Below are 12,587 nucleotides of genomic sequence, written 5' to 3'. Positions count from 1 at the left end.
CTGACAGCATATAAAATCATGTTTTTTAAGAAAATTATTATTAAAAGCTTCACTTACAATCTAAACATACACATTGCAATTACAAAAATTAATGCTATTATGATGAGAGGCATAATTTGCAGCTTTCAAGCCGATACAAGCCGGCTACCCAAAATTAACACTTAAAAAGGCGCAAATCGCTCCTTCAACAGCTTACGACACAAAGTGACACTTAATGCGCATCCAGATAGTCTCTCTCATATAAATAAGTCCTGTTAGCGACATTTTATTAAGTATTCTCTTTAAAATCCAGTGTTGAAAGCGTAAGTTTTGCAAAAATGTCCACAGTCACCATGCAAAAGAGCATGTTTGCTAAGGAATTCCTACGCGAGTGGCCACACTTATGTCGTGGCAGGAAAGTCATTTGGGTGTGATTCCTCTGTAGTTCAGTGAACATTCATTCCACTACCTGGGGATGACTATCAGGATCAATTTTCCCAGCTTGGTGTAGTGTTGACCTTTCAGGATGTTGATGGATCGTCCACAAGCGCTGCACCACTGCGGCCTCTGTTCAGGACACAGAGTCGGATTGAGGTGTACACAAACCCGCAGTCAGGCAAGGATCATCCAGACCTTTAATAAAATAAAATGTTTAGGCCCCTGAAACTGGCAATTATGTTCAACACTGAGATAAGGAAACACATAGAGGAGACATCATGCCATGGCTTTCTCATTATTGACACGGCAAACTTGAGCAGCCGGGGACTTGGCTCTAAACAAAAACAGGTATGCTCCATCAATGTGAGCAAGATGGCATGTCAGAGTTAAAAAGGGCAAACAAACATACAAAAGAGATATGTAGGAAATTAGAAATTAAATGCCAGAAGTAATTTTAAGTATTGTTTTTCTGTCTGCAAGGGTTGCTGTGGAAAATAGTGCTTAACGCATAGTTTGGCCTGTAGGGGTTCTGCTAGCAAGAACAAATCGAAGTCATATCTGCCCGCGAACTGTAAGCTTGAGATAACCATATCTGATGAAGTACTGCTTTGAGAATGCATTCTTATTGTACTTGAACCAGATCGCATTGACAGCACAAGGCTTCAGACCCCCCCAAAAGTGTGAGGCTTTCAATAGTGCTTACCTGATACCAGACCGCATTGCCCAAGACAGTGACTTTCTCCCGGAACTGCACAGGCTGCATCCGCAGCACAACCCTTAAGCTCAATCATGGTCTGGCTGACACTGAAATAGTAAAATCTGAATTTACAGATGCTCATTTGTCTAAAGGTTATGAGTTTATTGCCTATCTTATTAAAAGCAAACACAATGACATCCTTAAGAAGACATGTGCATTTCTGAAAAGACATACAGCTGCCGGATACTTGACTAGGAAAAGGCGCTATGGTCTTCACTCTGAAATTCATTACTCTAAGGGCTTAACAGAACAAAAGCCAGATCTTACAGCTAATTGGCCCCACCTACAGCTAAATATGCTTTATAGGTTGAAAATAAAGTTATTTGTCTGAAGAACTAGTGCTATTAACTCATCAGCTATGTTGCCCCACTGGCCGCAATTCTGTAAACATAGTGTATATATGGAAATACCTAGTCTACCATCTGCACCGCACCACTACGTCCACTGTAAAAATACACAGCTAAGTTAGTACTTTAACGAACAAACTGAAATTCATGTGTTAATTAAACAATCAGTATGATGACTCACATTGAAATCATGTCCAGTGCACCAGTCAGAGCAAGACAGCTAGCGGATTGTTGACCATCTACGGCTCAAGGACAAACGGTCAGGCCTACAAACAAAGAGAAAAATGGCATAAATGGGTTGCATGCATGTAATTTTGCATATTTTTCATCTTGCTCTCCACCTGAAACTTCAATCTATGGACATAATAATATTTACATTTAAGATTTGTTGGAAATGTTACCCTTACTTGTCCATACCAGGTCCCCCACCCATCCGGAACAGTCCAAAACCACCTAAAACATCCATTTGGACCAAAATATTGACACCTCTCATCTATTTTAGCACCCAAATCATCAAAACATTCATTAAAATTCATTTTCTACTTGTCTCGCTTGCAGACGAATCCATGTGACCTTGACATTGCAGTAAATGTGCTTTTTAAAGGTTATATTACACTAATTCCGATTCCCATAGGGTCCCATTATAAAACTGACAACTTTCACAGCATTTTTCTTGCCTTTCCGACGTATCAATTTTTCCGAACCTGGTATCATTTTAAAGATGGATCTGTCATCTTCCAATAATTGCAATCAAAAACATACCGTCTCGCAACTTCTAAGAAAGTAAATCGCTGTCGAATGAACCCACCGTAGAAAAACGTGTTTCGGAATCCTAATTTCGACAAAAGCCCCACACAATAGAAAACACACCCTCAAAAGTTCATCTTTTAAGTTAGCTTCCAATCCAAGGCATCAAAGTACTCCAGACACATACAGGATATTACAAATAACCACAAAAGACATGTCTCACATTGTTAAATGGCTTATATTCAAGAAGAGAAAAGGAACTCTTTAGAAATAGGCACTACTTTCGAGTGGACCACGGAGGGATACACAATGATTTAGTGTAATGTAACCTTTAAGGGAACTCAACTTTGTCCTATCTTTTTCAAACTTTCTCCACATGAGATTTCAACTATTTCCACAATGAATATGCAATTTCAGTGCATTCGGATGGGGGTAAAGGCCTTAAAACGGCCATTTAAAGCGGTGACTAAATTGGCCGCAGTCAAGTCGGAATGCATGATTTTTAGTCTAAGTGACGACAGCTGATTTTGCGTCTCCAATTATTGTTATGCGTAACTTTCATGGCAAAAACTGGTATCATTTCATGCGAAATTCACCAACATATCAGCAAAAGGCCCAAATAAATGTATTGATTGTGAATCAGTGTACTTTTCTTGATGAAATAGGAGACTTTTTTTTAATTTTAAGCACTTTTTTCAATAAAAAACTCACTGACAGCATATAAAATCATGTTTTTTAAGAAAATTATTATTAAAAGCTTCACTTACAATCTAAACATACACATTGCAATTACAAAAATTAATGCTATTATGATGAGAGGCATAATTTGCCGCTTTCAAGCCGATACAAGCCGGCTACCCAAAATTAACACTTAAAAAGGCGCAAATCGCTCCTTCAACAGCTTACGACACAAAGTGACACTTAATGCGCATCCAGATAGTCTCTCTCATATAAATAAGTCCTGTTAGCGACATTTTATTAAGTATTCTCTTTAAAATCCAGTGTTGAAAGCGTAAGTTTTGCAAAAATGTCCACAGTCACCATGCAAAAGAGCATGTTTGCTAAGGAATTCCTACGCGAGTGGCCACACTTATGTCGTGGCAGGAAAGTCATTTGGGTGTGATTCCTCTGTAGTTCAGTGAACATTCATTCCACTACCTGGGGATGACTATCAGGATCAATTTTCCCAGCTTGGTGTAGTGTTGACCTTTCAGGATGTTGATGGATCGTCCACAAGCGCTGCACCACTGCGGCCTCTGTTCAGGACACAGAGTCGGATTGAGGTGTACACAAACCCGCAGTCAGGCAAGGATCATCCAGACCTTTAATAAAATAAAATGTTTAGGCCCCTGAAACTGGCAATTATGTTCAACACTGAGATAAGGAAACACATAGAGGAGACATCATGCCATGGCTTTCTCATTATTGACACGGCAAACTTGAGCAGCCGGGGACTTGGCTCTAAACAAAAACAGGTATGCTCCATCAATGTGAGCAAGATGGCATGTCAGAGTTAAAAAGGGCAAACAAACATACAAAAGAGATATGTAGGAAATTAGAAATTAAATGCCAGAAGTAATTTTAAGTATTGTTTTTTCTGTCTGCAAGGGTTGCTGTGGAAAATAGTGCTTAACGCATAGTTTGGCCTGTAGGGGTTCTGCTAGCAAGAACAAATCGAAGTCATATCTGCCCGCGAACTGTAAGCTTGAGATAACCATATCTGATGAAGTACTGCTTTGAGAATGCATTCTTATTGTACTTGAACCAGATCGCATTGACAGCACAAGGCTTCAGACCCCCCCAAAAGTGTGAGGCTTTCAATAGTGCTTACCTGATACCAGACCGCATTGCCCAAGACAGTGACTTTCTCCCGGAACTGCACAGGCTGCATCCGCAGCACAACCCTTAAGCTCAATCATGGTCTGGCTGACACTGAAATAGTAAAATCTGAATTTACAGATGCTCATTTGTCTAAAGGTTATGAGTTTATTGCCTATCTTATTAAAAGCAAACACAATGACATCCTTAAGAAGACATGTGCATTTCTGAAAAGACATACAGCTGCCGGATACTTGACTAGGAAAAGGCGCTATGGTCTTCACTCTGAAATTCATTACTCTAAGGGCTTAACAGAACAAAAGCCAGATCTTACAGCTAATTGGCCCCACCTACAGCTAAATATGCTTTATAGGTTGAAAATAAAGTTATTTGTCTGAAGAACTAGTGCTATTAACTCATCAGCTATGTTGCCCCACTGGCCGCAATTCTGTAAACATAGTGTATATATGGAAATACCTAGTCTACCATCTGCACCGCACCACTACGTCCACTGTAAAAATACACAGCTAAGTTAGTACTTTAACGAACAAACTGAAATTCATGTGTTAATTAAACAATCAGTATGATGACTCACATTGAAATCATGTCCAGTGCACCAGTCAGAGCAAGACAGCTAGCGGATTGTTGACCATCTACGGCTCAAGGACAAACGGTCAGGCCTACAAACAAAGAGAAAAATGGCATAAATGGGTTTGCATGCATGTAATTTTGCATATTTTTCATCTTGCTCTCCACCTGAAACTTCAATCTATGGACATAATAATATTTACATTTAAGATTTGTTGGAAATGTTACCCTTACTTGTCCATACCAGGTCCCCCACCCATCCGGAACAGTCCAAAACCACCTAAAACATCCATTTGGACCAAAATATTGACACCTCTCATCTATTTTAGCACCCAAATCATCAAAACATTCATTAAAATTCATTTTCTACTTGTCTCGCTTGCAGACGAATCCATGTGACCTTGACATTGCAGTAAATGTGCTTTTTAAAGGTTATATTACACTAATTCCGATTCCCATAGGGTCCCATTATAAAACTGACAACTTTCACAGCATTTTTCTTGCCTTTCCGACGTATCAATTTTTCCGAACCTGGTATCATTTTAAAGATGGATCTGTCATCTTCCAATAATTGCAATCAAAAACATACCGTCTCGCAACTTCTAAGAAAGTAAATCGCTGTCGAATGAACCCACCGTAGAAAAACGTGTTTCGGAATCCTAATTTCGACAAAAGCCCCACACAATAGAAAACACACCCTCAAAAGTTCATCTTTTAAGTTAGCTTCCAATCCAAGGCATCAAAGTACTCCAGACACATACAGGATATTACAAATAACCACAAAAGACATGTCTCACATTGTTAAATGGCTTATATTCAAGAAGAGAAAAGGAACTCTTTAGAAATAGGCACTACTTTCGAATGGACCACGGAGGGATACACAATGATTTAGTGTAATGTAACCTTTAAGGGAACTCAACTTTGTCCTATCTTTTTCAAACTTCTCCACATGAGATTTCAACTATTTCCACAATGAATATGCAATTTCAGTGCATTCGGATGGGGGGTAAAGGCCTTAAAACGGCCATTTAAAGCGGTGACTAAATTGGCCGCAGTCAAGTCGGAATGCATGATTTTTAGTCTCAGTGACGACAGCTGATTTTGCGTCTCCAATTATTGTTATGCGTAACTTTCATGGCAAAAAACTGGTATCATTTCATGCGAAATTCACCAACATATCAGCAAAAGGCCCAAATAAATGTATTGATTGTGAATCAGTGTACTTTTCTTGATGAAATAGGAGACTTTTTTTTAATTTTAAGCACTTTTTCAATAAAAAACTCACTGACAGCATATAAAATCATGTTTTTTAAGAAAATTATTATTAAAAGCTTCACTTACAATCTAAACATACACATTGCAATTACAAAAATTAATGCTATTATGATGAGAGGCATAATTTGCAGCTTTCAAGCCGATACAAGCCGGCTACCCAAAATTAACACTTAAAAAGGCGCAAATCGCTCCTTCAACAGCTTACGACACAAAGTGACACTTAATGCGCATCCAGATAGTCTCTCTCATATAAATAAGTCCTGTTAGCGACATTTTATTAAGTATTCTCTTTAAAATCCAGTGTTGAAAGCGTAAGTTTTGCAAAAATGTCCACAGTCACCATGCAAAAGAGCATGTTTGCTAAGGAATTCCTACGCGAGTGGCCACACTTATGTCGTGGCAGGAAAGTCATTTGGGTGTGATTCCTCTGTAGTTCAGTGAACATTCATTCCACTACCTGGGGATGACTATCAGGATCAATTTTCCCAGCTTGGTGTAGTGTTGACCTTTCAGGATGTTGATGGATCGTCCACAAGCGCTGCACCACTGCGGCCTCTGTTCAGGACACAGAGTCGGATTGAGGTGTACACAAACCCGCAGTCAGGCAAGGATCATCCAGACCTTTAATAAAATAAAATGTTTAGGCCCCTGAAACTGGCAATTATGTTCAACACTGAGATAAGGAAACACATAGAGGAGACATCATGCCATGGCTTTCTCATTATTGACACGGCAAACTTGAGCAGCCGGGGACTTGGCTCTAAACAAAAACAGGTATGCTCCATCAATGTGAGCAAGATGGCATGTCAGAGTTAAAAAGGGCAAACAAACATACAAAAGAGATATGTAGGAAATTAGAAACTAAATGCCAGAAGTAATTTTAAGTATTGTTTTTCTGTCTGCAAGGGTTGCTGTGGAAAATAGTGCTTAACGCATAGTTTGGCCTGTAGGGGTTCTGCTAGCAAGAACAAATCGAAGTCATATCTGCCCGCGAACTGTAAGCTTGAGATAACCATATCTGATGAAGTACTGCTTTGAGAATGCATTCTTATTGTACTTGAACCAGATCGCATTGACAAGCACAAGGCTTCAGACCCCCCCAAAAGTGTGAGGCTTTCAATAGTGCTTACCTGATACCAGACCGCATTGCCCAGACAGTGACTTTCTCCCGGAACTGCACAGGCTGCATCCGCAGCACAACCCTTAAGCTCAATCATGGTCTGGCTGACACTGAAATAGTAAAATCTGAATTTACAGATGCTCATTTGTCTAAAGGTTATGAGTTTATTGCCTATCTTATTAAAAGCAAACACAATGACATCCTTAAGAAGACATGTGCATTTCTGAAAAGACATACAGCTGCCGGATACTTGACTAGGAAAAGGCGCTATGGTCTTCACTCTGAAATTCATTACTCTAAGGGCTTAACAGAACAAAAGCCAGATCTTACAGCTAATTGGCCCCACCTACAGCTAAATATGCTTTATAGGTTGAAAATAAAGTTATTGTCTGAAGAACTAGTGCTATTAACTCATCAGCTATGTTGCCCCACTGGCCGCAATTCTGTAAACATAGTGTATATATGGAAATACCTAGTCTACCATCTGCACCGCACCACTACGTCCACTGTAAAAATACACAGCTAAGTTAGTACTTTAACGAACAAACTGAAATTCATGTGTTAATTAAACAATCAGTATGATGACTCACATTGAAATCATGTCCAGTGCACCAGTCAGAGCAAGACAGCTAGCGGATTGTTGACCATCTACGGCTCAAGGACAAACGGTCAGGCCTACAAACAAAGAGAAAATGGCATAAATGGGTTGCATGCATGTAATTTTGCATATTTTCATCTTGCTCTCCACCTGAAACTTCAATCTATGGACATAATAATATTTACATTTAAGATTTGTTGGAAATGTTACCCTTACTTGTCCATACCAGGTCCCCCACCCATCCGGAACAGTCCAAAACCACCTAAAACATCCATTTGGACCAAAATATTGACACCTCTCATCTATTTTAGCACCCAAATCATCAAAACATTCATTAAAATTCATTTTCTACTTGTCTCGCTTGCAGACGAATCCATGTGACCTTGACATTGCAGTAAATGTGCTTTTTAAAGGTTATATTACACTAATTCCGATTCCCATAGGGTCCCATTATAAAACTGACAACTTTCACAGCATTTTTCTTGCCTTTCCGACGTATCAATTTTTCCGAACCTGGTATCATTTTAAAGATGGATCTGTCATCTTCCAATATTGCAATCAAAAACATACCGTCTCGCAACTTCTAAGAAAGTAATCGCTGTCGAATGAACCCACCGTAGAAAAAACGTGTTTCGGAATCCTAATTTCGACAAAAGCCCCACACAATAGAAAACACACCCTCAAAAGTTCATCTTTTAAGTTAGCTTCCAATCCAAGGCATCAAAGTACTCCAGATACATACAGGATATTACAATAACCACAAAGACATGTCTCACATTGTTAAATGGCTTATATTCAAGAAGAGAAAGGAACTCTTTAGAAATAGGCACTACTTTCGAATGGACCACGGAGGGATACACAATGATTTAGTGTAATGTAACCTTTAAGGGAACTCAACTTTGTCCTATCTTTTTCAAACTTTCTCCACATGAGATTTCAACTATTTCCACAATGAATATGCAATTTCAGTGCATTCGGATGGGGGTAAAGGCCTTAAAACGGCCATTTAAAGCGGTGACTAAATTGGCCGCAGTCAAGTCGGAATGCATGATTTTTAGTCTAAGTGACGACAGCTGATTTTGCGTCTCCAATTATTGTTATGCGTAACTTTCATGGCAAAAACTGGTATCATTTCATGCGAAATTCACCAACATATCAGCAAAAGGCCCAAATAAATGTATTGATTGTGAATCAGTGTACTTTTCTTGATGAAATAGGAGACTTTTTTTTAATTTTAAGCACTTTTTTCAATAAAAAAACTCACTGACAGCATATAAATCATGTTTTTTAAGAAAATTATTATTAAAAGCGTTCACTTACAATCTAAACATACACATTGCAATTACAAAAATTAATGCTATTATGATGAGAGGCATAATTGCCGCTTTCAAGCCGATACAAGCCGGCTACCCAAAATAACACTTAAAAAGGCGCAAATCGCTCCTTCAACAGCTTACGACACAAAGTGACACTTAATGCGCATCCAGATAGTCTCTCTCATATAAATAAGTCCTGTTAGCGACATTTTATTAAGTATTCTCTTTAAAATCCAGTGTTGAAAGCGTAAGTTTTGCAAAAATGTCCACAGTCACCATGCAAAAGAGCATGTTTGCTAAGGAATTCCTACGCGAGTGGCCACACTTATGTCGTGGCAGGAAAGTCATTTGGGTGTGATTCCTCTGTAGTTCAGTGAACATTCATTCCACTACCTGGGGATGACTATCAGGATCAATTTTCCCAGCTTGGTGTAGTGTTGACCTTTCAGGATGTTGATGGATCGTCCACAAGCGCTGCACCACTGCGGCCTCTGTTCAGGACACAGAGTCGGATTGAGGTGTACACAAACCCGCAGTCAGGCAAGGATCATCCAGACCTTTAATAAAATAAAATGTTAGGCCCCTGAAACTGGCAATTATGTTCAACACTGAGATAAGGAAACACATAGAGGAGACATCATGCCATGGCTTTCTCATTATTGACACGGCAAACTTGAGCAGCCGGGGACTTGGCTCTAAACAAAAACAGGTATGCTCCATCAATGTGAGCAAGATGGCATGTCAGAGTTAAAAAGGGCAAACAAACATACAAAAGAGATATGTAGGAAATTAGAAATTAAATGCCAGAAGTAATTTTAAGTATTGTTTTTCTGTCTGCAAGGGTTGCTGTGGAAAATAGTGCTTAACGCATAGTTTGGCCTGTAGGGGTTCTGCTAGCAAGAACAAATCGAAGTCATATCTGCCCGCGAACTGTAAGCTTGAGATAACCATATCTGATGAAGTACTGCTTTGAGAATGCATTCTTATTGTACTTGAACCAGATCGCATTGACAGCACAAGGCTTCAGACCCCCCCAAAAGTGTGAGGCTTTCAATAGTGCTTACCTGATACCAGACCGCATTGCCCAAGACAGTGACTTTCTCCCGGAACTGCACAGGCTGCATCCGCGCACAACCCTTAAGCTCAATCATGGTCTGGCTGACACTGAAATAGTAAAATCTGAATTTACAGATGCTCATTTGTCTAAAGGTTATGAGTTTATTGCCTATCTTATTAAAAGCAAACACAATGACATCCTTAAGAAGACATGTGCATTTCTGAAAAGACATACAGCTGCCGGATACTTGACTAGGAAAAGGCGCTATGGTCTTCACTCTGAAATTCATTACTCTAAGGGCTTAACAGAACAAAAGCCAGATCTTACAGCTAATTGGCCCCACCTACAGCTAAATATGCTTATAGGTTGAAAATAAGTTATTTGTCTGAAGAACTAGTGCTATAACTCATCAGCTATGTTGCCCCACTGGCCGCAATTCTGTAAACATAGTGTATATATGGAAATACCTAGTCTACCATCTGCACCGCACCACTACGTCCACTGTAAAATACACAGCTAAGTTAGTACTTAACGATCAAACTGAAATTCATGTGTTAATTAAACAATCAGTAGGATGACTCACATTGAAATCATGTCCAGTGCACCAGTCAGAGCAAGACAGCTAGCGGATTGTTGACCATCTACGGCTCAAGGACAAACGGTCAGGCCTACAAACAAAGAGAAAAATGGCATAAATGGGTTGCATGCATGTAATTTTGCATATTTTTCATCTTGCTCTCCACCATGAAACTGTCAATCTATGGACATAATAATATTTACATTTAAGATTTGTTGGAATGTTACCCTTCTTGTCCATATCCCAGGTCCCCCACACCATCCGGAACAGTCCAAAACCACCTAAAACATCCAGTGGACCAAAAATATTGACACTCTCAATCTATTTTAGCACCCCAAATCATCAAACTATTCTTAAAATTCATTTTCTACTGTCTCGCTGCAGACGAATCAATGTGACCTTGACATTGCCGTAGTAAATGTGCTTTGTAAAGGTTTAGTATTACACTAATTCCGATTCCCATAGGGTCCCTTATAAAAACTGACAAACTTTCACACAACATTTTTTTCTTGCCTTTCCGACGTATCAATTTTTCCGAACCTGGTATCATTTTAAAGATGGATCTGTCATCTTCCAATAATTGCAATCAAAAACATACCGTCCGTCTCGCAACTTCTAAGAAAGTAAATCGCTGTCGAATGAACCCACCGTAGAAAAACGTGTTTCGGAATCCTAATTTCGACAAAAGCCCCCCACAATAGAAACACAACCCTCAAAAGTTCATCTTTTAAGTTAGCTTCCAATCCAAGGCATCAAAGTACTCCAGACACATACAGGATATTACAAATACCACAAAAGACATGTCTCACATTGTTAAATGGCTTATATTCAGAAGAGAAGGAACTCTTTAGAATAGGCACTACTTTCGAATGGACCACGGAGGGATACACAATGAGTTAGTGTAATGTAACCTTTAAGGGAACTCAACTTTGTCCTATTCTTTTTCAAACTTTCTCCACATGATATTTCAACTATTTCCACAATGATATGCAATTTCAGTGCATTCGGATGGGGGTAAAGGCCTTAAAACGGCCATTTAAAGCGTGACAAATTGGCCGCAGTCAAGTCGGAATGCATGATTTTTTAGTCTAAGTGACGACAGCTGATTTTGCGTCTCCAATTATTGTTATGCGTAACTTTCATCAAAACTGGTATCATTTCATGCGAAATTCACCAACATATCAGCAAAAGGCCCAAATAAATGTATTGATTGTGAATCAGTGTACTTTCTTGATGAAATGGAGACTTTTTTTTAAATTTAAGAAGCACTTTTTTTCAATAAAAACCTCACTGACAAGCATTAAAATCATGTTTTTTAAGAAAATTTTATTAAAAGCTTCACTTACAATCTAAACATACACATTGCAATTACAAAAATAATGCTATTATGATAGAGGCATAATTTGCCGCTTTCAAGCAATCCGATACAAGCCGGCTACCCAAAATTAACACTTAAAAGGCGCAATCGCTCGCTCCTTCAACCGCTTCCGACACAAAGGACACTTAATGCGCATCCAGATAGCTCTCTCATAATATAAGTCCTGTTAGCGACATTTTATTAGTATTCTCTTTAAAAATCCAGTTTTGAAAGCGTAAGTTTTGCAAAAATGTCCACAGTCACCATGCAAAAGAGCATGTTTGCTAAGGAATTCCTACGCGAGTGGCCACACTTATGTCGTGGCCGGAAAGTCATTTTGGTGTGATTCCGTCTGAGTTCAGTGAGTTAACATTCATTCCACTACCGGGATGACTATCAGGGATCAATTTTCCCAGCTTGGTGTAGTGTTGACCCTTCAGGATGTTGATGGATCGTCCACACGCTCTGCACCACTGCGGCCTCGTTTCAGGACACCAGATCGGATTGAGGTGTTCACACAACCCCAGTCCGGCAAGGATCATCCGACCTTTAATAAAATAAAATGTTAGGCCCCTGAAACTGGCAATTATGTTCAACCTGAGATAAGGAAACA

The 12,587-nt window shown here is 39.3% G+C and overlaps 1 long non-coding RNA gene across 4 annotated transcripts; it reads right to left on the bottom strand.

Annotated features, from left to right (window-relative positions):
* Positions 1–249: 249 nt before the first annotated feature.
* On the bottom strand, positions 250–10,107 carry LOC127835415 (uncharacterized). 4 transcript variants are annotated; one of them, XR_008028516.1, is made up of 8 exons: positions 10,048–10,107; positions 9,377–9,540; positions 7,660–7,744; positions 4,100–4,200; positions 3,427–3,590; positions 1,703–1,787; positions 1,121–1,221; positions 250–612 (listed from the first exon to the last, which is right to left on the bottom strand). It is a non-coding gene; the product is annotated as an uncharacterized LOC127835415 (long non-coding RNA). The 4 variants fall into 4 exon arrangements; XR_008028514.1 differs by lacking the exon at positions 7,660–7,744 and adding an exon at positions 4,682–4,766; XR_008028513.1 differs by lacking the exons at positions 7,660–7,744; positions 9,377–9,540 and adding exons at positions 4,682–4,766; positions 6,407–6,570.
* Between the last annotated feature and the right edge of the window lie 2,480 nt (positions 10,108–12,587).

The sequence above is a fragment of the Dreissena polymorpha genome, chromosome 6 (assembly GCF_020536995.1).
Source record: "Dreissena polymorpha isolate Duluth1 chromosome 6, UMN_Dpol_1.0, whole genome shotgun sequence".
In the NCBI taxonomy this organism is placed as follows: domain Eukaryota; kingdom Metazoa; phylum Mollusca; class Bivalvia; order Myida; family Dreissenidae; genus Dreissena; species Dreissena polymorpha.
The sequence above is the reverse complement of the archived record's forward strand: the minus strand, read 5'-3'. Positions and strand labels throughout refer to the sequence as shown.